The sequence below is a fragment of the Trichechus manatus genome, unplaced genomic scaffold (assembly GCF_000243295.1).
Source record: "Trichechus manatus latirostris isolate Lorelei unplaced genomic scaffold, TriManLat1.0 scaffold00265, whole genome shotgun sequence".
Taxonomy (NCBI): Eukaryota; Metazoa; Chordata; class Mammalia; order Sirenia; family Trichechidae; genus Trichechus; species Trichechus manatus.
Window position 1 is genome coordinate 1,789,164 of NW_004444201.1, and position 4,906 is coordinate 1,794,069.

General features: G+C 49.0%; 1 non-coding gene across 1 annotated transcript; it reads right to left on the reverse strand.

The window, feature by feature from the left end:
• Positions 1-4,541: 4,541 nt before the first annotated feature.
• Positions 4,542-4,650, reverse strand: LOC111819082 (U6 spliceosomal RNA). The gene has a single exon (XR_002822878.1). It is a non-coding gene; the product is annotated as a U6 spliceosomal RNA (small nuclear RNA).
• Positions 4,651-4,906: the final 256 nt, after the last annotated feature.

The window sequence follows — 4,906 nt, forward strand, 5'->3', positions numbered from 1 at the left end:
TGGGGCCAGCAGATGGCAGCAGGCCCATGTGCCAGTGGCACTCTATCCACAGTGGTGCAGTGGGGTTGGTGGGAATGTTGTGGGAGAGGTGGAGTATGGGGTCAGGAGGGAGAGATGAAGATAAGTAAGAAAGGAAAAAAGAAAAAGAGAGAAAAAATAGTGGCACAGTCGGTGCTGGTGAGTGGAGGTGGGATAGACCTGGGGACAGGTAGGAAGGGAGGGGAGGTGATGTACTGGGCTAGGTGGGAGAAAGAAAAGAAAGGAAAAAAAAGTAAAAAAATGGCAGCACAGTGGGGGCCACAGGTGTGGGCGAGACAGACCCAGGGCAGTGGTTGTTCAGTGCACTGGTGGCTCTCTAGCGGTGGTGGTGCAGCAGGGTCCAGCAGGAAGTGAGGGCAGTGGCATAAAGGACGAGGTAGGAGGGACAAAGAGAAGGAAGAGAAAGAAAAAAAAACACTGACGTAGTAGGAGCTGGCAGGTGGGGGTGGAGCAGACCAGGGCCGGTGGCATGCTAGTGGCTTTCTAACCATGGCAGTGTGGCAGGGTCCAGTGGCCAGGGGGTGAGGTGGCATACAGGGCTAGGTGTGAGGAAGAAAGAAAAGGAAAAGGAAAAATATAAAAAACTGGTGGCATGTTGTGGGCCAGTGAGTGGGGGCAGGGTGGACGCAAGGGCCACTTGGAAGGGAAGGGAGGTGATGTACAGGGCTAGGTAGGAGGAATGAAGAAAAGAAAGAAGAAAAAGCAAAAAAAAAAAAAAATGGTGGCGCAGTGGGAGGTGGCAGGTGGGGGCATGGTGGACCCGGAGCGGTGGCGCACTGGTGGGTTTCTACCAGTGGCGGTGCAGCATGGCCCAGAGGGAAGCAAGGGAGATGGCATACAGGGCTAGGTGGGAGGGAGAAAGAAAAGGAAGGAGAAAAAAAAAAGAGTGTCAAGAACTGGTGGGTGGAGATGGGGTGGATGTGGGGTGGCGGTGTGCCAGTGTCTCTCTAGCTGAGGCGGTGTGTCGAGGCCTGGTGGAAAGGGGTGAAGGTGATGTATAGGGCTAGGTGGAGGGAGATAGAAAAGGAAGAAAGGGAAAAAACAAGGGCATGGTGGGTGGGGGTCAGTCGGACTTGGGGTGATGGCATTCCAGTGGCTCTGTAGCCAAGGCGGTGTTGTGTGGCCTGGTAGGAAGGGTTTGATGTAGGGTACATGGCTAGGCAGGTTGGGGTGGGGCAGATCAAGGCTGGCAGTGGGCCAGTAGCACTCTAGCCAAGGTAGCATGGCATGGCCTGGTGGGAAGGAGTAGGGGTGGCATACAGGGCTAGGTGGGAGGAGAAAGAAAAGGAAGAAAGGGAAAAAAGAAAAAGAAATGGTGTGGCAGGAACCAGCAGGTGAGGGCTGGGCAGACCCAGGCTGGTAGTGGGCTGCTGGCACTGTAGCCAAGGTAACACAACATGGTTTGGCAGGAAGGGGTAGAGGTGGCATACGAGGCAGAAGGGTGGGGGATGGCAAAGCGTGTTTCTCTGGTTACCAGGTGCTCTGTCTCCTGATGGGGGCTCTGTGAAGTTGGCTTCCTGTATTCCCTGTCCAGGGTCATTGCTGCCTTTGCTCCAAGATGGCGGTGCTGTGCCATGTTAGTTGGCAGGAGACCTCCATTCTGTATCTCTCCTCATTCTCTGTTTTCCTTCAGTTTCTTCGTCCTTCGGTGTTTGATCTAGTTCTTTATCCCTTCATATGATGCTTAGGGTTCCAGGATTGATGGTTGTATCTGTTTTACTTCTTCTTTTGGGTCTTTGCTGCAGAGGGATGACATGATGTGACTGTCTAGGATGCCATGTTGGCTCTGCCCTCTAAATGATACTTTTAAAATCTGTCCAATTGCATTATCCCTTCCTTCATGCCAGGTACGAGGGTCCAGTTAATATACTAAAAGCTCACACCCTACGGCAAAAAGTCCTAATGCAGTGGGGCCCCAGGAAGGATGGATCACTTTATGATTTGCACTTGTGGCACCCTAATCTGGGAGGATGTGCACACACGTGATGACTAGTAAGAAAATATTGCATCAAGGAGGGCGTGTGTATGTTAGGATCATCTCTCTAGCCCAAGCTAGCACTTGCCATGGGAGCAGACCATTCCAGTTTGGGAGAAATATATTTTGCCACTGAAGATGGACCTAGCTCTGATGCATAGGATACTGTGTTCCCAACCCCAATTACCCTAATGAAGAAGGGAAGTGGGCAATACTTATGCAATATCACAGTTCTGATGTCAGGTAGACCTGCCACTAGCTGAGTGTCTTTGGATAAATAGCTTAACATTTTCTGACAAATCATCCAATGACAAGAGATTGTGAACAGTGATCGCTCTCTAACTCAGTGGCTATATCCACCAGTAACCAGAGAGTGAAGGAAGCCTATGACCCAGATATTCCTGCTCCAGAAAAGTGTGCTGGGGTGCAGGGGACCTGGAGTACAGATGACCATGAGACGGGGGAAATGCAGGCAGATTTGAATGGGGAGGCAAGAAGGGACATCTCTAATGGGTACTGACTGGCTCTGCTGGGTACTGGTCAGCTCTGATGGGTGCTGGTTGGCTCTGCTGGATACTAGATGGCTCTGACAGGTACTGAGTGGCTCTACTGGGTACTGGCCAGTAGCTCTGCTGGGTGCTAGCTGGTTCTGATGGGTACTGGCCGGCTCAGCTGCATACTGAGAGGTTCTTCTGGGTACTGGCTGGCTCTGATGGGTACTGAGAGGCTCTCCTGGGTACTGACAGACTCTGATAGGTACTGGCCAGCTCTGCTGGGTACTGAGAGGCTCCAATGGGTATTGGCCGGCTCTAATGGGTGCTGGCTGGCTCTGATGGGTACTGAGAGGCTCTCATGGGTACTGGCTGATTCTGTTGGGTGCTGACTGGCTCTAACAGGTACTGAGAGGCTCTACTGGATACTGGCTGGCTCTGATGGGTACTGGCTGACATGTAGGCCAGGGTGATGAGCCTCACAGGGGCTGGGAAGGGAAGCAGCGGTCATATTGCCTCTGGAGGCCGCTCAAGCCCTTGAAGTTTTCTTCTCTGGCTCTGTCTCTCTTAAGGGTCATCACTACCTGTCACATTTCATCTCTTCTTTGAAAATCTCCCCTCTAGGGTTTCACTCACTTGTTGAGTGGCTTCACATGAAAAATACAGCTAAATATTAAAGAAAATTCAGCATTTCTGCATGCCAGTTAGAGCACTAAACGTTTGTGTATTTTAATAACAGCATTTCCAGTTTGTGTCACATGGCCCTGGACATGTACGTCCCTGCCTGAAGACGTCCAGTAGAACACTGGAGACACAATGTTTTGCTGAGGGCAGTTTGTGTTGTGACTTGCAAGTGCCACTTCACATCCTGGTACATCGGGTTTTTAGAAAAATAAATATCCTCCATTGTACATGTCTTCATTTGCAGCTGTGAGAAAAACTCAAAGAATTGAAATGCCCTGCTCCGTCCCTCATTCTTTCCCACCTTCAGCTCAACTGGCTGGAGAAGGAGGATACAGCATTCTAACACACATGGTCACTCTTACTGCAGGCCTCTCCTGATCTTTCATTTATAGCCAGAGAGGGCAGTTCTGGTCAGTGGGGGGGAAGGGGAGGGGCAGTCTCAGAGGGCAGGACAAGCCTGAGTCCATGTGGAGAGGGTCCCCACAGAGGTGACTTTCAGGTGCTGTGCAAACACGGGGTGCCAGTGAAGACTGGACAGATGGACTCTTGAAGGATGAGTTCCACTGGCAGTCCAGGCAGGGCCAGAGGCCTGTCCTAGGTGATGTTCAGCTGCACTGAGGTTCCCTGTGGTCTTGCTATTTATCTCCCTTGATTTTATTATGTATCTAATTCCTAGCCTATGTCAGCTGGGCTCAGGGAAGGCTGTGTCAACCCTAAGTACAAAACGTAAACAAGGCCTGACGTGCAACCTACCAAGGAATGGTGGTAACAGCCCTGAGTTAGAAACCTCTGAGGACAAGGTAGTGACTGTCCCTTTGCACAAGACCCTTTATCTAGTGCTCAAAAGAGAGGTCCTTTAAGAGTGAGTGAGGGGGAGGAATCGGAGGATGAATCATGGAATGTCTGTGTGCCAGGTGCTTTACACACGACGCCAAAGAAATAGAAACAACTTCTATTAAAAACAAAACTTTTCTCACATTATTTAAGAGGCACAGTCTCATAATTAAAAAAAAGAAAAAAGAAAGCGTATAAGACAAAGATAAAATCATTGTACTCCTACAGCCATTACTAACATGTTCTTTTCCAGAGGTATAACAAGCACATAGATACTGGGATTGTACTGCATTTGCAGCTTTATTTCCTTTTGCCCTGTTATAATGTGAATATTTTGAGTAAGTATTCTTCAATAGCATCAACTGACTATAGGCTATTTTGTTATATGGATGGGTAACTTATCATTCTCCCACTGTTGGGCATTTGGGTAATTTCTAATTTTCCACTCTTTTAAATAGCTCTTGCATATTAAAGTACACCAACAGCCATTCATCCATTTTGCATCTCTTTGACTACTAGCAAAATTCAAGTATGTTTCAAACATGCATGTCATTTTTAAGCAGGGGCTTGACTAATCTTCTCTGTGTATCTTTCCAATTTTAGTGTACATGCTTCCCAAGCAAGCATTAAGCTCACATACAATGTTCACGTTTCACATTATTGGCCCTTTATACTTCTGTGGTTGTTCATTCTGTGACTTAAGTAACACCGTGTACTATTCACAAATGATTCTAGAATATGTCCAGTTCTCTTCTCTTCTGCCTCACATACCTGGGATCTCTGAAAGGCAGGCGATCAACACACGTGCCTCCCCTCCCCCTCGGCCAAGCTCTCTTAAGAATGACAGCAGCCAGGCCAAGGCTAACGTTCCCACGGCAGGGCT